This window comes from Amia ocellicauda, unplaced genomic scaffold, assembly GCF_036373705.1.
Source record: "Amia ocellicauda isolate fAmiCal2 unplaced genomic scaffold, fAmiCal2.hap1 HAP1_SCAFFOLD_223, whole genome shotgun sequence".
NCBI lineage: Eukaryota > Metazoa > Chordata > Actinopteri > Amiiformes > Amiidae > Amia > Amia ocellicauda.
The window spans coordinates 26160-46145 of record NW_027102786.1 but is presented as its reverse complement, the minus strand read 5'-3'; the positions used below and the strand labels follow the sequence as shown (position 1 = coordinate 46145).

The following is a 19986-nucleotide window of genomic DNA, read 5'->3' as shown; positions in this document are numbered from 1 at the left end:
GCGTGTATCCAAAGTTAAAACTCGTGATTTGTCGCCCTCTGGTGTGTAAAAGATGCAAAAGCTTACAGCACCTGGTATTCCCAGGCGGTCTCCCATCCAAGTACTGACCAGGCCCGAGCCTGCTTAGCTTCCGAGATCGGACGAGATCGGGCGTATTCAGGCTAGTATGGCCGTAAGCCAGGGAGGCTGTCCCTGACGCTCTACTTAAAGGGAAGGCAATATCCGTTTCTGCCGCTCATACTTGCAGTTGAACTGTCTCTCTACTCTAAAGTCCGGGACACACCAGCGCGCCGCAGACAGTCCCTGCTAACACGAAACGTTGTGGCAACGTTGTGCGTTAGCTGGGGTGCCACACCAGACCGGAACTATATATTACAAAACGAACACATTGTCTTGATAAAACAGCTGTAATTGAGTGCCTGACACGCCAGTCAAGCGCAATCTTGAGAAGGTGTGCATTTCAGTAAGGATTTCAATTGACATGCAGTATGAAACTGAAAGGAGGTTGCATCACTATGATGCATAACATTGCATGTATTGTATTTTCAAGTGTGTGCATTCATCCTGTTGTCATTTTGTTTTGAAAGTAGAAGAATCATTTTTGCTGAGGTTGCTGAGACAAATGTAAACCAGTAAAACATATGAAGAGAAACAAACCTTGAATATAAGTTCAGTTGTTTAAACATTTGACAAACTATGGTGAGGGGGTAAGAAAACACACAAATCCAGCAGCTCCTGTATTTCAATACACCAGAACCCAATATTATTGGCGAGTCGGGTAGTCCATCATCACAGTTCGAGGGCAGGCATCATTTCAGTAATTTCATCCCGTTGCATTCACATCCGTGCCTTGAATGAGATTGAATGTGATCTTTGCTCTCAAGTATGTTCCCAAGTTTTACACTTTCGTGCTTTGCATGAATGGGAATGGAACCGTGTGTGTTGAATGAGGCTCCTTGTGAGCACTGAACTTTGTCCGGTGGAGTTCCTTTTTGTGTTGCTGTAATTGTGTCATTTCTCGATGAGAAAGATTAGGCAACATTTAGTCACTTCTAGCCATGATGCTCAATTTATTTATGAATGTACCCTAGTTACTAGGGACCGTTTACGTTGGAGAACAAGATCTATTGTATGCCTGTGTATTTGGGGAAGTCAAATCTGAAATAATGATGAAATTGCGTGTATCCAAAGTTAAAACTCGTGATTTGTCGCCCTCTGGTGTGTAAAAGATGCAAAAGCTTACAGCACCTGGTATTCCCAGGCGGTCTCCCATCCAAGTACTGACCAGGCCCGAGCCTGCTTAGCTTCCGAGATCGGACGAGATCGGGCGTATTCAGGCTAGTATGGCCGTAAGCCAGAAAGGCTGTCCCTGACGCTCTACTTAAAGGGAAGGCAATATCCGTTTCTGCCGTTCATACTTACAGTTGAACTGTCTCTCTACTCTAAAGCCCGGGACACAGCAGCGCGCCGCAGATAGTCCCTGCTAACACGCCACGTTGTGGCAACATTGTGGCAACGTTGTGCGTTAGCTGGGGTGCCACACCAGACCGGAACTATATATTACAAAACGAACACATTGTCTTGATAAAACAGCTGTAATTGAGTGCCTGACACGCCAGTCAAGCGCAATCTTGAGAAGTTGTGCATTTCAGTAAGGATTTCAATTGACATGCAGTATGAAACTGAAAGGAGGTTGCATCACTATGATGCATAACATTGCATGTATTGTATTTTCAAGTGTGTGCATTCATCCTGTTGTCATTTTGTTTTGAAAGCAGAAGAATCATTCAACAGGTTGCTGAGACAAATGTAAACCAGTAAAACATATGAAGAGAAACAAACCTTGAATATAAGTTCAGTTGTTTAAACATTTGACAAACTATGGTGAGGGGGTAAGAAAACACACAAATCCAGCAGCTCCTGTATTTCAATACACCAGAACCCAATATTATTGGCGAGTCGGGTAGTCCATCATCACAGTTCGAGGGCAGGCATCATTTCAGTAATTTCATCCCGTTGCATTCACATCCGTGCCTTGAATGAGATTGAATGTGATCTTTGCTCTCAAGTATTGTCCCAAGTTTTACACTTTCGTGCTTTGCATGAATGGGAATGGAACCGTGTGTGTTGAATGAGGCTCCTTGTGAGCACTGAACTTTGTCCGGTGGAGTTCCTTTTTGTGTTGCTGTAATTGTGTCATTTCTCGATGAGAAAGATTAGGCAACATTTAGTCACTTCTAGCCATGATGCTCAATTTATTTACGAATGTACACTAGTTACTAGGGACCGTTTACGTTGGAGAACAAGATCTATTGTATGCCTGTGTATTTGGGGAAGTCAAATCTGAAATAATGATGAAATTGCGTGTATCCAAAGTTAAAACTCGTGATTTGTCGCCCTCTGGTGTGTAAAAGATGCAAAAGCTTACAGCACCTGGTATTCCCAGGCGGTCTCCCATCCAAGTACTGACCAGGCCCGAGCCTGCTTAGCTTCCGAGATCGGATGAGATCGGGCGTATTCAGGCTAGTATGGCCGTAAGCCAGAGAGGCTGTCCCTGACGCTCTACTTAAAGGGAAGGCAATATCCGTTTCTGCCGCTCATACTTGCAATTGAACTGTCTCTCTACTCTAAAGTCCGGGACACACCAGCGCGCCGCAGACAGTCCCTGCTAACACGAAACGTTGTGGCAACGTTGTGCGTTAGCTGGGGTGCCACACCAGACCGGAACTATATATTACAAAACGAACACATTGTCTTGATAAAACAGCTGTAATTGAGTGCCTGACACGCCAGTCAAGCGCAATCTTGAGAAGGTGTGCATTTCAGTAAGGATTTCAATTGACATGCAGTATGAAACTGAAAGGAGGTTGCATCACTATGATGCATAACATTGCATGTATTGTATTTTCAAGTGTGTGCATTCATCCTGTTGTCATTTTGTTTTGAAAGCAGAAGAATCATTCAACAGGTTGCTGAGACAAATGTAAACCAGTAAAACATATGAAGAGAAACAAACCTTGAATATAAGTTCAGTTGTTTAAACATTTGACAAACTATGGTGAGGGGGTAAGAAAACACACAAATCCAGCAGCTCCTGTATTTCAATACACCAGAACCCAATATTATTGGCGAGTCGGGTAGTCCATCATCACAGTTCGAGGGCAGGCATCATTTCAGTAATTTCATCTTGTTGCATTCACATCCGTGCCTTGAATGAGATTGAATGTGATCTTTGCTCTCAAGTATGTTCCCAAGTTTTACACTTTCGTGCTTTGCATGAATGGGAATGGAACCGTGTGTGTTGAATGAGGCTCCTTGTGAGCACTGAACTTTGTCCGGTGGAGTTCCTTTTTGTGTTGCTGTAATTCTGTCATTTCTCGATGAGAAAGATTAGGCAACATTTAGTCACTTCTAGCCATGATGCTCAATTTATTTATGAATGTACCCTAGTTACTAGGGACCGTTTACATTGGAGAACAAGATCTATTGTATGCCTGTGTATTTGGGGAAGTCAAATCTGAAATAATGATGAAATTGCGTGTATCCAAAGTTAAAACTCGTGATATGTCGCCCTCTGGTGTGTAAAAGATGCAAAAGCTTACAGCACCTGGTATTCCCAGGCGGTCTCCCATCCAAGTACTGACCAGGCCCGAGCCTGCTTAGCTTCCGAGATCGGACGAGATCGGGCGTATTCAGGCTAGTATGGCCGTAAGCTAGGAATGCTGTCCCTGACGCTCTACTTAAAGGGAAGGCAATATCCGTTTCTGCCGTTCATACTTACAGTTGAACTGTCTCTCTACTCTAAAGCCCGGGACACACCAGCGCGCCGCAGACAGTCCCTGCTAACACGCCACGTTGTGGCAACATTGTGGCAACGTTGTGCGTTAGCTGGGGTGCCACACCAGACCGGAACTATATATTACAAAACGAACACATTGTCTTGATAAAACAGCTGTAATTGAGTGCCTGACACGCCAGTCAAGCGCAATCTTGAGAAGGTGTGCATTTCAGTAAGGATTTCAATTGACATGCAGTATGAAACTGAAAGGAGGTTGCATCACTATGATGCATAACATTGCATGTATTGTTTTTACAAGTGTGTGCATTCATCCTGTTGTCATTTTGTTTTGAAAGCAGAAGAATCATTCAACAGGTTGCTGAGACAAATGTAAACCAGTAAAACATATGAAGAGAAACAAACCTTGAATATAAGTTCAGTTGTTTAAACATTTGACAAACTATGGTGAGGGGGTAAGAAAACACACAAATCCAGCAGCTCCTGTATTTCAATACACCAGAACCCAATATTATTGGCGAGTCGGGTAGTCCATCATCACAGTTCGAGGGCAGGCATCATTTCAGTAATTTCATCCCGTTGCATTCACATCCGTGCCTTGAATGAGATTGAATGTGATCTTTGCTCTCAAGTATGTTCCCAAGTTTTACACTTTCGTGCTTTGCATGAATGGGAATGGAACCGTGTGTGTTGAATGAGGCTCCTTGTGAGCACTGAACTTTGTCCGGTGGAGTTCCTTTTTGTGTTGCTGTAATTGTGTCATTTCTCGATGAGAAAGATTAGGCAACATTTAGTCACTTCTAGCCATGATGCTCAATTTATTTACGAATGTACCCTAGTTACTAGGGACCGTTTACATTGGAGAACAAGATCTATTGTATGCCTGTGTATTTGGGGAAGTCAAATCTGAAATAATGATGAAATTGCGTGTATCCAAAGTTAAAACTCGTGATTTGTCGCCCTCTGGTGTGTAAAAGATGCAAAAGCTTACAGCACCTGGTATTCCCAGGCGGTCTCCCATCCAAGTACTGACCAGGCCCGAGCCTGCTTAGTTTCCGAGATCGGACGAGATCGGGCGTATTCAGGCTAGTATGGCCGTAAGCCAGGGAGGCTGTCCCTGACGCTCTACTTAAAGGGAAGGCAATATCCGTTTCTGCCGCTCATACTTACAGTTGAACTGTCTCTCTACTCTAAAGTCCGGGACACACCAGCACGCCGCAGACAGTCCCTGCTAACACGAAACGTTGTGGCAACGTTGTGCGTTAGCTGGGGTGCCACACCAGACCTATGTATTACAAAACGAACACATTGTCTTGATAAAACAGCTGTAATTGAGTGCCTGACACGCCATTCAAGCGCAATCTTGAGAAGGTGTGCATTTCAGTAAGGATTTCAATTGACATGCAGTATGAAACTGAAAGGAGGTTGCATCACTATGATGCATAACATTGCATGTATTGTATTTTCAAGTGTGTGCATTCATCCTGTTGTCATTTTGTTTTGAAAGCAGAAGAATCATTCAACAGGTTGCTGAGACAAATGTAAACCAGTAAAACATATGAAGAGAAACAAACCTTGAATATAAGTTCAGTTGTTTAAACATTTGACAAACTATGGTGAGGGGGTAAGAAATGACACAAATCCAGCAGCTCCTGTATTTCAATACACCAGAAGCCAATATTATTGGCGAGTCGGGTAGTCCATCATCACAGTTCGAGGGCAGGCATCATTTCAGTAATTTCATCCCGTTGCATTCACATCCGTGCCTTGAATGAGATTGAATGTGATCTTTGCTCTCAAGTATGTTCCCAAGTTTTACACTTTCGTGCTTTGCATGAATGGGAATGGAACCGTGTGTGTTGAATGAGGCTCCTTGTGAGCACTGAACTTTGTCCGGTGGAGTTCCTTTTTGTGTTGCTGTAATTGTGTCATTTCTCGATGAGAAAGATTAGGCAACATTTAGTCACTTCTAGCCATGATGCTCAATTTATTTACGAATGTACCCTAGTTACTAGGGACCGTTTACGTTGGAGAACAAGATCTATTGTATGCCTGTGTATTTGGGGAAGTCAAATCTGAAATAATGATGAAATTGCGTGTATCCAAAGTTAAAACTCGTGATTTGTCGCCCTCTGGTGTGCAAAAGCTTACAGCACCTGGTATTCCCAGGCGGTCTCCCATTCAAGTACTGACCAGGCCCGAGCCTGCTTAGCTTCCGAGATCGGACGAGACCGGGCGTATTCAGGCTAGTATGGCCGTAAGCCAGGGAGGCTGTCCCTGACGCTCTACTTAAAGGGAAGGCAATATCCGTTTCTGCCGCTCATACTTGCAGTTGAACTGTCTCTCTACTCTAAAGTCCGGGACACACCAGCGCGCCGTAGACAGTCCCTGCTAACACGAAACGTTGTGGCAACGTTGTGCGTTAGCTGGGGTGCCACACCAGACCGGAACTATATTTTACAAAACGAACACATTGTCTTGATAAAACAGCTGTAATTGAGTGCCTGACACGCCAGTCAAGCGCAATCTTGAGAAGGTGTGCATTTCAGTAAGGATTTCAATTGACATGCAGTATGAAACTGAAAGGAGGTTGCATCACTATGATGCATAACATTGCATGTATTGTATTTTCATGTGTGTGCATTCATCCTGTTGTCATTTTAATTTGAAAGCAGAAGAATCATTCAACAGGTTGCTGAGACAAATTTAACCAGTAAAACATATGAAGAGAAACAAACCTTGAATATAAGTTCAGTTGTTTAAACATTTGACAAACTATGGTGAGGGGGTAAGAAAACACACAAATCCAGCAGCTCCTGTATTTCAATACACCAAAACCCAATATTATTGGCGAGTCGGGCAGTCCATCATCACAGTTCGAGGGCAGGCATCATTTCAGTAATTTCATCCCGTTGCATTCACATCCGTGCCTTGAATGAGATTGAATGTGATCTTTACTCTCAAGTATATTTCCAAGTTTTACACTTTCATGCTTTGCATGAATGGGAATGGAACCGTGTGTGTTGAATGAAGCTCCTTGTGAGCACTGAACTTTGTCCAGTGGAGTTCCTTTTTGTGTTGCTGTAATTGTGTCATTTCTTGATGAGAAAGATTAGGCAACATTTAGTCACTTCTAGCCATGATGCTCAATTTATTTACGAATGTACGCTAGTTACTAGGGACCGTTTACGTTGGAGAACAAGATCTATTGTATGCCTGTGTATTTGGGGAAGTAAAATCTGAAATAATGATGAAATTGCGTGTATCCAAAGTTAAAACTCGTGATTTGTCGCCCTCTGGTGTGTAAAAGATGCAAAAGCTTACAGCACCTGGTATTCCCAGGCAGTCTCCCATCCAAGTACTAACCAGGCCAGAGCCTGCTTAGCTTCTGAGATCGGACGAGATCGGGCGTATTCAGGCTAGTATGGCCGTAAGCCAGAGAGGCTGTCCCTGACGCACTACTTAAAGGGAAGGCAATATCCGTTTCTGCCGCTCATACTTGCAGTTGAACTGTCTCTCTACTCTAAAGTCCGGGACACACCGGCGAAGAAAAGACAGTCCCTGCTAACACGCCACGTTGTGGCAACGTTGTGGCAACGTTGTGCGTTAGCTGGGGTGCCACACCAGACCGGAACTATATTTTACATAACGAACACATTGTCTTGATAAAACAGCTGTAATTGAGTGCCTGACACGCCAGTCAAGCGCAATCTTGAGAAGGTGTACATTTCAGTAAGGATTTCAATTGACATGCAGTATGAAACTGAAAGGAGGTTGCATCACTATGATGCATAACATTGCATGTATTGTATTTTCAAGTGTGTGCATTCATCCTGTTGTCATTTTGTTTTGAAAGCAGAAGAATCATTCAACAGGTTGCTGAGACAAATGTAAACCAGTAAAACATATGAAGAGAAACAAACCTTGAATATAAGTTCAGTTGTTTAAACATTTGACAAACTATGGTGAGGGGGTAAGAAAACACACAAATCCAGCAGCTCCTGTACTTCAATACACCAGAAGCCAATATTATTGGTGAGTCGGGTAGTCCATCATCACAGTTCGAGGGCAGGCATCATTTCAGTAATTTCATCCCGTTGCATTCACATCCGTGCCTTGAATGAGATTGAATGTGATCTTTGCTCTCAAGTATGTTCCCAAGTTTTACACTTTCGTGCTTTGCATGAATGGGAATGGAACCGTGTGTGTTGAATGAGGCTCCTTGTGAGCACTGAACTTTGTCCGGTGGAGTTCCTTTTTGTGTTGCTGTAATTGTGTCATTTCTTGATGAGAAAGATTAGGCAACATTTAGTCACTTCTAGCCATGATGCTCAATTTATTTACGAATGTACCCTAGTTACTAGGGACCGTTTACGTTGGAGAACAAGATCTATTGTATGCCTGTGTATTTGGGGAAGTAAAATCTGAAATAATGATGAAATTGTGTGTATCCAAAGTTAAAACTCGTGATTTGTCGCCCTCTGGTGTGTAAAAGGTGCAAAAGCTTACAGCACCTGGTATTCCCAGGCGGTCCCCCATCCAAGTACCGACCAGGCCCGAGCCTGCTTGGTTTCCGAGATCGGACGAGATCGGGCGTATTCAGGCTAGTATGGCCGTAAGCCAGGGAGGCTGTCCCTGATGCTCTACTTAAAGGGAAGGCAATATCCGTTTCTGCCGTTCATACTTACAGTTGAACTGTCTCTCTACTCTAAAGCCCGGGACACAGCAGCGCGCCGCAGACAGTCCCTGCTAACACGCCATGTTGTGGCAACGTTGTGCGTTAGCTGGGGTGCCACACCAGACCGGAACTATATTTTACAAAAAAAAACACATTGTCTTGATAAAACAGCTGTAATTGAGTGCCTGACACGCCAGTCAAGCGCAATCTTGAGAAGGTGTGCATTTCAGTAAGGATTTCAATTGACATGCAGTATGAAACTGAAAGGAGGTTGCATCACTATGATGCATAACATTGCATGTATTGTATTTTCAAGTGTGTGCATTCATCCTGTTGTCATTTTGTTTTGAAAGCAGAAGAATCATTCAACAGGTTGCTGAGACAAATGTAAACCAGTAAAACATATGAAGAGAAACAAACCTTGAATATAAGTTCAGTTGTTTAAACATTTGACAAACTATGGTGAGGGGGTAATAAAACACACAAATCCAGCAGCTCCTGTATTTCAATACACCAGAACCCAATATTATTGGCGAGTCGGGTAGTCCATCATCACAGCTCGAGGGCAGGCATCATTTCAGTAATTTCATCCCGTTGCATTCACATCCGTGCCTTGAATGAGATTGAATGTGATCTTTGCTCTCAAGTATGTTCCCAAGTTTTACACTTTCGTGCTTTGCATGAATGGGAATGGAACCGTGTGTGTTGAATGAGGCTCCTTGTGAGCACTGAACTTTGTCCGGTGGAGTTCCTTTTTGTGTTGCTGTAATTGTGTCATTACTCGATGAGAAAGATTAGGCAACATTTAGTCACTTCTAGCCATGATGCTCAATTTATTTACGAATGTACCCTAGTTACTAGGGACCGTTTACGTTGGAGAACAAGATCTATTGTATGCCTGTGTATTTGGGGAAGTAAAATCTGAAATAATGATGAAATTGTGTGTATCCAAAGTTAAAACTCGTGATTTGTCGCCCTCTGGTGTGAAAAAGGTGCAGAAGCTTACAGCACCTGGTATTCCCAGGCGGTCTCCCATCCAAGTACTGACCAGACCCGAGCCTGCTTGGCTTCCGAGATCGGACGAGATCGGGCGTATTCAGGCTAGTATGGCCGTAAGCCAGGGAGGCTGTCCCTGACGCTCTACTTAAAGGGAAGGCAATATCCGTTTCTGCCGTTCATACTTACAGTTGAACTGTCTCTCTACTCTAAAGCCCGGGACACACCAGCGCGCTGCAGACAGTCCCTGCTAACACGCCACGTTGTGGCAACGTTGTGGCAACGTTGTGCGTTAGCTGGGGTGCCACACCAGACCGGAACTATATTTTACAAAACGAACACATTGTCTTGATAAAACAGCTGTAATTGAGTGCCTGACTTGCCAGTCAAGCGCAATCTTGAGATGGTGTGCATTTCAGTAAGGATTTCAATTGACATGCAGTATGAAACTGAAAGGAGGTTGCATCACTATGATGCATAACATTGCATGTATTGTATTTTCAAGTGTGTGCATTCATCCTGTTGTCATTTTGTTATGAAAGCACAAGAATCATTCAACAGGTTGCTGAGACAAATGTAAACCAGTAAAACATATGAAGAGAAACAAACCTTGAATATAAGTTCAGTTGTTTAAACAATTGACAAACTATGGTGAGGGGGTAAGAAAACACACAAATCCAGCAGCTCCTGTATTTCAATACACCGGAACCCAATATTATTGGCGAGTCGGGTAGTCCATCATCACAGTTCGAGGGCAGGCATCATTTCAGTAATTTCATCCCGTTGCATTCACATCCGTGCCTTGAATGAGATTGAATGTGATCTTTGCTCTCAAGTATGTTCCCAAGTTTTACACTTTTGTGCTTTGCATGAATGGGAATGGAACCGTGTGTGTTGAATGAGGCTCCTTGTGAGCACTGAACTTTGTCCGGTGGAGTTCCTTTTTGTGTTGCTGTAATTGTGTCATTTCTCGATGAGAAAGATTAGGCAACATTTAGTCACTTCTAGCCATGATGCTCAATTTATTTACGAATGTACCCTAGTTACTAGGGACCGTTTACGTTGGAGAACAAGATCTATTGTATGCCTGTGTATTTGGGGAAGTCAAATCTGAAATAATGATGAAATTGTGTGTATCAAAAGTTAAGACTCGTGATTTGTCGCCCTCTGGTGTGTAAAAGGTGCAAAAGCTTACAGCACCTGGTATTTCCAGGCGGTCTACCATCCAAGTACTGACCAGGCCCGAGCCTGCTTGGCTTCCGAGATCGGACGAGATCGGGCGTATTCAGGCTAGTATGGCTGTAAGCCAGGGAGGCTGTCCCTGACGCTCTACTTAAAGGGAAGGCAATATCCGTTTCTGCCGTTCATACTTACAGTTGAACTGTCTCTCTACTCTAAAGCCCGGGACACACCAGCGCGCCGCAGACAGTCCCTGCTAACACGCCACGTTGTGGCAACATTGTGGCAACGTTGTGCGTTAGCTGGGGTGCCACACCAGACCGGAACTATATATTACAAAACGAACACATTGTCTTGATAAAACAGCTGTAATTGAGTGCCTGACACGCCAGTCAAGCGCAATCTTGAGAAGGTGTGCATTTCAGTAAGGATTTCAATTGACATGCAGTATGAAACTGAAAGGAGGTTGCATCACTATGATGCATAACATTGCATGTATTGTATTTTCAAGTGTGTGCATTCATCCTGTTGTCATTTTGTTTTGAAAGCAGAAGAATCATTCAACAGGTTGCTGAGACAAATGTAAACCAGTAAAACATATGAAGAGAAACAAACCTTGAATATAAGTTCAGTTGTTTAAACATTTGACAAACTATGGTGAGGGGGTAAGAAAACACACAAATCCAGCAGCTCCTGTATTTCAATACACCAGAACCCAATATTATTGGCGAGTCGGGTAGTCCATCATCACAGTTCGAGGGCAGGCATCATTTCAGTAATTTCATCCCGTTGCATTCACATCCGTGCCTTGAATGAGATTGAATGTGATCTTTGCTCTCAAGTATGTTCCCAAGTTTTACACTTTCGTGCTTTGCATGAATGGGAATGGAACCGTGTGTGTTGAATGAGGCTCCTTGTGAGCACTGAACTTTGTCCGGTGGAGTTCCTTTTTGTGTTGCTGTAATTGTGTCATTTCTCGATGAGAAAGATTAGGCAACATTTAGTCACTTCTAGCCATGATGCTCAATTTATTTACGAATGTACCCTAGTTACTAGGGACCGTTTACGTTGGAGAACAAGATCTATTGTATGCCTGTGTATTTGGGGAAGTCAAATCTGAAATAATGATGAAATTGCGTGTATCCAAAGTTAAAACTCGTGATTTGTCGCCCTCTGGTGTGTAAAAGATGCAAAAGCTTACAGCACCTGGTATTCCCAGGCGGTCTCACATCCAAGTACTGACCAGGCCCGAGCCTGCTTAGCTTCCGAGATCGGACGAGATCAGGCGTATTCAGGCTAGTATGGCCGTAAGCCAGGGAGGCTGTCCCTGACGCTCTACTTAAAGGGAAGGCAATATCCGTTTCTGCCGCTCATACTTGCAGTTGAACTGTCTCTCTACTCTAAAGTCCGGGACACACCAGCGCGCCGCAGACAGTCCCTGCTAACACGAAACGTTGTGGCAACGTTGTGCGTTAGCTGGGGTGCCACACCAGACCGGAACTATATATTACAAAACGAACACATTGTCTTGATAATACAGCTGTAATTGAGTGCCTGACACGCCAGTCAAGCGCAATCTTGAGAAGGTGTGCATTTCAGTAAGGATTTCAATTGACATGCAGTATGAAACTGAAAGGAGGTTGCATCACTATGATGCATAACATTGCATGTATTGTATTTTCAAGTGTGTGCATTCATCCTGTTGTCATTTTGTTTTGAAAGCAGAAGAATCATTCAACAGGTTGCTGAGACAAATGTAAACCAGTAAAACATATGAAGAGAAACAAACCTTGAATATAAGTTCAGTTGTTTAAACATTTGACAAACTATGGTGAGGGGGTAAGAAAACACACAAATCCAGCAGCTCCTGTATTTCAATACACCAGAACCCAATATTATTGGCGAGTCGGGTAGTCCATCATCACAGTTCGAGGGCAGGCATCATTTCAGTAATTTCATCCCGTTGCATTCACATCCGTGCCTTGAATGAGATTGAATGTTATCATTACTCTCAAGTACGTTCCCAAGTTTTACACTTTCGTGCTTTGCATGAATGGGAATGGAACCGTGTGTGTTGAATGATGCTCCTTGTGAGCACTGAACTTTGTCCGGTGGAGTTCCTTTTTTGTTGCTGTAATTGTGTCATTTCTTGATGAGAAAGATTAGGCAACATTTAGTCACTTCTAGCCATGATGCTCAATTTATTGACGAATGTACCCTAGTTACTAGGGACCGTTTACGTTGGAGAACAAGATCTATTGTATGCCTGTGTACTTGGGGATGTAAAATCTGAAATAATGATGAAATTGCGTGTATCCAAAGTTAAAACTCGTGATTTGTCGCCCTCTGGTTTGTAAAAGGTGCAAAAGCTTACAGCAACTGGTATTCCCAGGCGGTCTCCCATCCAAGTACTGACGAGGCCCAAGCCTGCTTAGCTTCCGAGATCGGACGAGATCGGGCGTATTCAGGCTAGCATGGCCGTAAGCCAGGGAGGCTGTCCCTGACGCTCTACTTAAAGGGAAGGCAATATCCGTTTCTGCCGCTCATACTTGCAGTTGAACTGTCTCTCTACTCTAAAGTCCGTGACACACCAGCGCGCCGCAGACAGTCCCTGCTAACACGAAACGTTGTGGCAACGTTGTGCGTTAGCTGGGGTGCCACACCAGACCGGAACTATATATTACAAAACGAACACATTGTCTTGATAATACAGCTGTAATTGAGTGCCTGACACGCCAGTCAAGCGCAATCTTGAGAAGGTGTGCATTTCAGTAAGGATTTCAATTGACATGCAGTATGAAACTGAAAGGAGGTTGCATCACTATGATGCATAACATTGCATGTATTGTATTTTCAAGTGTGTGCATTCATCCTGTTGTCATTTTGTTTTGAAAGCAGAAGAATCATTCAACAGGTTGCTGAGACAAATGTAAACCAGTAAAACATATGAAGAGAAACAAACCTTGAATATAAGTTCAGTTGTTTAAACATTTGACAAACTATGGTGAGGGGGTAAGAAAACACACAAATCCAGCTGCTCCTGTATTTCAATACACCAGAACCCAATATTATTGGCGAGTCGGGTAGTCCAACATCACAGTTCGAGGGCAGGCATCATTTCAGTAATTTCATCCCGTTGCATTCACATCCGTGCCTTGAATGAGATTGAATGTGATCTTTGCTCTCAAGTATGTTCCCAAGTTTTACACTTTCGTGCTTTGCATGAATGGGAATGGAACCGTGTGTGTTGAATGAGGCTCCTTGTGAGCACTGAACTTTGTCCGGTGGAGTTCCTTTTTGTGTTGCTGTAATTGTGTCATTTCTCGATGAGAAAGATTAGGCAACATTTAGTCACTTCTAGCCATGATGCTCAATTTATTTACGAATGTACCCTAGTTACTAGGGACCGTTTACGTTGGAGAACAAGATCTATTGTATGCCTGTGTATTTGGGGAAGTCAAATCTGAAATAATGATGAAATTGCGTGTATCCAAAGTTAAAACTCGTGATTTGTCGCCCTCTGGTGTGTAAAAGATGCAAAAGCTTACAGCACCTGGTATTCCCAGGCGGTCTCCCATCCAAGTACTGACCAGGCCCGAGCCTGCTTAGCTTCCGAGATCGGGCGTATTCAGGCTAGTATGGCCGTAAGCCAGGAATGCTGTCCCTGACGCTCTACTTAAAGGGAAGGCAATATCCGTTTCTGCCGTTCATACTTACAGTTGAACTGTCTCTCTACTCTAAAGCCCGGGACACACCAGCGCGCCGCAGACAGTCCCTGCTAACACGCCACGTTGTGGCAACATTGTGGCAACGTTGTGCGTTAGCTGGGGTGCCACACCAGACCGGAACTATATATTACAAAACGAACACATTGTCTTGATAAAACAGCTGTAATTGAGTGCCTGACACGCCAGTCAAGCGCAATCTTGAGAAGGTGTGCATTTCAGTAAGGATTTCAATTGACATGCAGTATGAAACTGAAAGGAGGTTGCATCACTATGATGCATAACATTGCATGTATTGTATTTACAAGTGTGTGCATTCATCCTGTTGTCATTTTGTTTTGAAAGCAGAAGAATCATTCAACAGGTTGCTGAGACAAATGTAAACCAGTAAAACATATGAAGAGAAACAAACCTCGAATATAAGTTCAGTTGTTTAAACATTTGACAAACTATGGTGAGGGGGTAAGAAAACACACAAATCCAGCAGCTCCTGTATTTCAATACACCAGAACCCAATATTATTGGCGAGTCGGGTAGTCCATCATCACAGTTCGAGGGCAGGCATCATTTCAGTAATTTCATCCCGTTGCATTCACATCCGTGCCTTGAATGAGATTGAATGTGATCTTTGCTCTCAAGTATGTTCCCAAGTTTTACACTTTCGTGCTTTGCATGAATGGGAATGGAACCGTGTGTGTTGAATGAGGCTCCTTGTGAGCACTGAATTTTGTCCGGTGGAGTTCCTTTTTGTGTTGCTGTAATTGTGTCATTTCTCGATGAGAAAGATTAGGCAACATTTAGTCACTTCTAGCCATGATGCTCAATTTATTTACGAATGTACCCTAGTTACTAGGGACCGTTTACATTGGAGAACAAGATCTATTGTATGCCTGAGTATTTGGGGAAGTCAAATCTGAAATAATGATGAAATTGCGTGTATCCAAAGTTAAAACTCGTGATTTGTCGCCCTCTGGTGTGTAAAAGATGCAAAAGCTTACAGCACCTGGTATTCCCAGGCGGTCTCCCATCCAAGTACTGACCAGGCCCGAGCCTGCTTAGCTTCCGAGATCAGACGAGATCGGGCGTATTCAGGCTAGTATGGCCGTAAGCCAGGGAGACTGTCCCTGACGCTCTACTTAAAGGGAAGGCAATATCCGTTTCTGCCGTTCATACTTACAGTTGAACTGTCTCTCTACTCTAAAGCCCTGGACACACCAGCGCGCCGCAGACAGTCCCTGCTAACACGCCACGTTGTGGCAGCGTTGTGGCAACGTTGTGCGTTAGCTGGGGTGCCACACCAGACCGGAACTATATATTACAAAACGAACACATTGTCTTGATAAAACAGCTGTAATTGAGTGCCTGACACGCCAGTCAAGCGCAATCTTGAGAAGGTGTGCATTTCAGTAAGGATTTCAATTGACATGCAGTATGAAACTGAAAGGAGGTTGCATCACTATGATGCATAACATTGCATGTATTGTATTTTCAAGTGTGTGCATTCATCCTGTTGTCATTTTGTTTTGAAAGCAGAAGAATCATTCAACAGGTTGCTGAGACAAATGTAAACCAGTAAAACATATGAAGAGAAACAAACCTTGAATATAAGTTCAGTTGTTTAAACATTTGACAAACTATGGTGAGGGGGTAAGAAAACACACAAATCCAGCAGCTCCTGTATTTCAATACACCAGAACCCAATATTATTGGCGAGTCGGGTAGTCCATCATCACAGTTCGAGGGCAGGCATCATTTCAGTAATTTCATCCCGTTGCATTCACATCCGTGCCTTGAATGAGATTGAATGTGATCTTTGCTCTCAAGTATGTTCCCAAGTTTTACACTTTCGTGCTTTGCATGAATGGGAATGGAACCGTGTGTTTTGAATGAGGCTCCTTGTGAGCACTGAACTTTGTCCGGTGGAGTTCCTTTTTGTGTTGCTGTAATTGTGTCATTTCTCGATGAGAAAGATTAGGCAACATTTAGTCACTTCTAGCCATGATGCTCAATTTATTTACGAATGTACCCTAGTTACTAGGGACCGTTTACGTTGGAGAACAAGATCTATTGTATGCCTGTGTATTTGGGGAAGTCAAATCTGAAATAATGATGAAATTGCGTGTATCCAAAGTTAAAACTCGTGATTTGTCGCCCTCTGGTGTGTAAAAGATGCAAAAGCTTACAGCACCTGGTATTCCCAGGCGGTCTCCCATCCAAGTACTGACCAGGCCCGAGCCTGCTTAGCTTCCGAGATCGGACGAGATCGGGCGTATTCAGGCTAGTATGGCAGTAAGCCAGGGAGGCTGTCCCTGACGCTCTACTTAAAGGGAAGGCAATATCCGTTTCTGCCGCTCATACTTACAGTTGAACTGTCTCTCTACACTCATGCCGGGGACACACCAGCGCGCCGCAGACAGTCCCTGCTAACACGCCACGTTGTGGCAACGTTGTGCGTTAGCTGGGGTGCCACACCAGACCGGAACTATATTTTACAAAAAAAAACACATTGTCTTGATAAAACAGCTGTAATTGAGTGCCTGACACGCCAGTCAAGCGCAATCTTGAGAAGGTGTGCATTTCAGTAAGGATTTCAATTGACATGCAGTATGAAAATGAAAGGAGGTTGCATCACTATGATGCATAACATTGCATGTATTGTATTTTCAAGTGTGTGCATTCATCCTGTTGTCATTTTGTTTTGAAAGCAGAAGAATCATTCAACAGGTTGCTGAGACAAATGTAAACCAGTAAAACATATGAAGAGAAACAAACCTTGAATATAAGTTCAGTTGTTTAAACATTTGACAAACTATGGTGAGGGGGTAAGAAATGACACAAATCCAGCAGCTCCTGTATTTCAATACACCAGAAGCCAATATTATTGGCGAGTCGGGTAGTCCATCATCACAGTTCGAGGGCAGGCATCATTTCAGTAATTTCATCCCGTTGCATTCACATCCGTGCCTTGAATGAGATTGAATGTGATCTTTGCTCTCAAGTATGTTCCCAAGTTTTACACTTTCGTGCTTTGCATGAATGGGAATGGAACCGTGTGTGTTGAATGAGGCTCCTTGTGAGCACTGAACTTTGTCCGGTGGAGTTCCTTTTTGTGTTGCTGTAATTGTGTCATTTCTTGATGAGAAAGATTAGGCAACATTTAGTCACTTCTAGCCATGATGCTCAATTTAGTTACGAATGTACCCTAGTTACTAGGGACCGTTTACGTTGGAGAACAAGATCTATTGTATGCCTGTGTATTTGGGGAAGTAAAATCTGAAATAACGATGAAATTGTGTGTATCCAAAGTTAAAACTCGTGATTTGTCGCCCTCTGGTGTGTAAAAGGTGCAAAAGCTTACAGCACCTGGTATTCCCAGGCGGTCTCCCATCCAAGTACTGACCAGGCCCGAGCCTGCTTGGCTTCCGAGATCGGACGAGATCGGGCGTATTCAGGCTAGTATGGCCGTAAGCCAGGTAGGCTGTCCACGACGCTCTACTTAAAGGGAAGGCAATATCCGTTTCTGCCGTTCATACTTACAGTTGAACTGTCTCTCTACTCTAAAGCCCAGGACACACCAGCGCGCCGCAGACAGTCCCTGCTAACACGCCACGTTGTGGCAACGTTGTGCGTTAGCTGGGGTGCCACACCAGACCGGAACTATATTTTACAAAACGAACACATTGTCTTGATAAAACAGCTGTAATTGAGTGCCTGACACGCCAGTCAAGCGCAATCTTGAGAAGGTGTGCATTTCAGTAAGGATTTCAATTGACATGCAGTATGAAACTGAAGGGAGGTTGCATCACTATGATGCATAACATTGCATGTATTGTATTTTCAAGTGTGTGCATTCATCCTGTTGTCATTTTGTTTTGAAAGCAGAAGAATCATTCAACAGGTTGCTGAGACAAATGTAAACCAGTAAAACATATGAAGAGAAACAAACCTTGAATATAAGTTCAGTTGTTTAAACATTTGACAAACTATGGTGAGGGGGTAAGAAAACACACAAATCCAGCAGCTCCTGTATTTCAATACACCAGAACCCAATATTATTGGCAAGTCGGGTAGTCCATCATCACAGTTCGAGGGCAGGCATCATTTCAGTAATTTCATCCCGTTGCATTCACATCCGTGCCTTGAATGAGATTGAATGTGATCTTTGCTCTCAAGTATGTTCCCAAGTTTTACACTTTCGTGCTTTGCATGAATGGGAATGGAACCGTGTGTGTTGAATGATGCTCCTTGTGAGCACTGAACTTTGTCCGGTGGAGTTCCTTTTTGTGTTGCTGTAATTGTGTCATTTCTTGATGAGAAAGATTAGGCAACATTTAGTCACTTCTAGCCATGATGCTCAATTTATTGACGAATGTACCCTAGTTACTAGGGACCGTTTACGTTGGAGAAGAAGATCTATTGTATGCCTGTGTATTTGGGGAAGTAAAATCTGAAATAATGATGAAATTGCGTGTATCCAAAGTTAAAACTCGTGATTTGTCGCCCTCTGGTGTGTAAAAGGTGCAAAAGCTTACAGCACCTGGTATTCTCAGGCGGTCAACCATCCAAGTACCGACCAGGCCTGAGCCTGCTTGGCTTCCAAGATCGGACGAGATCGGGCGTATTCAGGCTAGTATGGCCGTAAGCCAGGGAGGCTGTCCCTGACGCTCTACTTAAAGGGAAGGCAATATCCGTTTCTGCCGTTCATACTTACAGTTGAACTGTCTCTCTACTCTAAAGCCCGGGCCACACCAGCGCGCCGCAGACAGTCCCTGCCAACACGCCACGTTGTGGCAACGTTGTGCGTTAGCTGGGGTGCCACTGCAGACCGGAACTATATTTTACAAAACGAACACATTGTCTTGATAAAACAGCTGTAATTGAGTGCCTGACACGCCAGTCAAGCGCAATCTTGAGAAGGTGTGCATTTCAGTAAGGATTTCAATTGACATGCAGTATGAAACTGAAAGGAGGTTGCATCACTATGATGCATAACATTGCATGTATTGTATTTTCAAGTGTGTGCATTCATCCTGTTGTCATTTTGTTTTGAAAGCAGAAGAATCATTCAACAGGTTGCTGAGACAAATGTAAACCAGTAAAATATATGAAGAGAAACAAACCTTGAATATAAGTTCAGTTGTTTAAACATTTGACAAACTATGGTGAGGGAGTAAGAAAACACACAAATCCAGCAGCTCCTGTATTTCAATACACCAGAACCCAATATTATTGGCGAGTCGGGTAGTCCATCATCACAGTTCGAGGGCAGGCATCATTTCAGTAATTTCATCCCGTTGCATTCACATCCGTGCCTTGAATGAGATTGAATGTGATCTTTGCTCTCAAGTATGTTCCCAAGTTTTACACTTTCGTGCTTTGCATGAATGGGAATGGAACCGTGTGTGTTGAATGAGTCTCCTTGTGAGCACTGAACTTTGTGCGGTGGAGTTCCTTTTTGTGTTGCTGTAATTGTGTCATTTCTTGATGAGAAAGATTAGGCAACATTGAGTCACTTCTAGCCATGATGCTCAATTAATTTACGAATGTACCCTAGTTACTAGGGACCGTTTACGTTGGAGAACAAGATCTATTGTATGCCTGTGTATTTGGGG

The 19986-nt window shown here is 43.5% G+C and overlaps 16 non-coding genes and 1 pseudogene across 16 annotated transcripts; all 17 read right to left on the bottom strand.

Moving 5' to 3' along the window:
- Positions 1 to 59: 59 nt before the first annotated feature.
- LOC136725765 (5S ribosomal RNA) lies at positions 60 to 178 on the bottom strand. The gene has a single exon (XR_010807684.1). It is a non-coding gene; the product is annotated as a 5S ribosomal RNA (ribosomal RNA).
- A 1058-nt stretch (positions 179 to 1236) lies between these two features.
- On the bottom strand, positions 1237 to 1355 carry LOC136725764 (5S ribosomal RNA). The gene has a single exon (XR_010807683.1). It is a non-coding gene; the product is annotated as a 5S ribosomal RNA (ribosomal RNA).
- Positions 1356 to 2421: 1066 nt separating this feature from the next.
- On the bottom strand, positions 2422 to 2540 carry LOC136725750 (5S ribosomal RNA). Its single transcript, XR_010807674.1, has one exon. It is a non-coding gene; the product is annotated as a 5S ribosomal RNA (ribosomal RNA).
- A 1055-nt stretch (positions 2541 to 3595) lies between these two features.
- On the bottom strand, positions 3596 to 3714 carry LOC136725762 (5S ribosomal RNA). The gene has a single exon (XR_010807682.1). It is a non-coding gene; the product is annotated as a 5S ribosomal RNA (ribosomal RNA).
- Positions 3715 to 4780: 1066 nt separating this feature from the next.
- Positions 4781 to 4899, bottom strand: LOC136725791 (5S ribosomal RNA). Its single transcript, XR_010807708.1, has one exon. It is a non-coding gene; the product is annotated as a 5S ribosomal RNA (ribosomal RNA).
- Positions 4900 to 5940: 1041 nt separating this feature from the next.
- Positions 5941 to 6059, bottom strand: LOC136725794 (5S ribosomal RNA). Its single transcript, XR_010807711.1, has one exon. It is a non-coding gene; the product is annotated as a 5S ribosomal RNA (ribosomal RNA).
- Positions 6060 to 7113: 1054 nt separating this feature from the next.
- Positions 7114 to 7232, bottom strand: LOC136725807 (5S ribosomal RNA). Its single transcript, XR_010807722.1, has one exon. It is a non-coding gene; the product is annotated as a 5S ribosomal RNA (ribosomal RNA).
- A 1066-nt stretch (positions 7233 to 8298) lies between these two features.
- LOC136725813 (5S ribosomal RNA) lies at positions 8299 to 8417 on the bottom strand. Its single transcript, XR_010807727.1, has one exon. It is a non-coding gene; the product is annotated as a 5S ribosomal RNA (ribosomal RNA).
- Positions 8418 to 9473: 1056 nt separating this feature from the next.
- LOC136725802 (5S ribosomal RNA) lies at positions 9474 to 9592 on the bottom strand. The gene has a single exon (XR_010807717.1). It is a non-coding gene; the product is annotated as a 5S ribosomal RNA (ribosomal RNA).
- Positions 9593 to 10658: 1066 nt separating this feature from the next.
- LOC136725812 (5S ribosomal RNA) lies at positions 10659 to 10777 on the bottom strand. The gene has a single exon (XR_010807726.1). It is a non-coding gene; the product is annotated as a 5S ribosomal RNA (ribosomal RNA).
- Positions 10778 to 11843: 1066 nt separating this feature from the next.
- Positions 11844 to 11962, bottom strand: LOC136725811 (5S ribosomal RNA). The gene has a single exon (XR_010807725.1). It is a non-coding gene; the product is annotated as a 5S ribosomal RNA (ribosomal RNA).
- A 1054-nt stretch (positions 11963 to 13016) lies between these two features.
- On the bottom strand, positions 13017 to 13135 carry LOC136725753 (5S ribosomal RNA). The gene has a single exon (XR_010807676.1). It is a non-coding gene; the product is annotated as a 5S ribosomal RNA (ribosomal RNA).
- A 1055-nt stretch (positions 13136 to 14190) lies between these two features.
- Positions 14191 to 14299, bottom strand: LOC136725755 (uncharacterized; annotated as a pseudogene).
- A 1066-nt stretch (positions 14300 to 15365) lies between these two features.
- Positions 15366 to 15484, bottom strand: LOC136725773 (5S ribosomal RNA). The gene has a single exon (XR_010807692.1). It is a non-coding gene; the product is annotated as a 5S ribosomal RNA (ribosomal RNA).
- Positions 15485 to 16550: 1066 nt separating this feature from the next.
- On the bottom strand, positions 16551 to 16669 carry LOC136725789 (5S ribosomal RNA). Its single transcript, XR_010807706.1, has one exon. It is a non-coding gene; the product is annotated as a 5S ribosomal RNA (ribosomal RNA).
- A 1056-nt stretch (positions 16670 to 17725) lies between these two features.
- LOC136725781 (5S ribosomal RNA) lies at positions 17726 to 17844 on the bottom strand. Its single transcript, XR_010807699.1, has one exon. It is a non-coding gene; the product is annotated as a 5S ribosomal RNA (ribosomal RNA).
- Positions 17845 to 18899: 1055 nt separating this feature from the next.
- On the bottom strand, positions 18900 to 19018 carry LOC136725814 (5S ribosomal RNA). Its single transcript, XR_010807728.1, has one exon. It is a non-coding gene; the product is annotated as a 5S ribosomal RNA (ribosomal RNA).
- Positions 19019 to 19986: the final 968 nt, after the last annotated feature.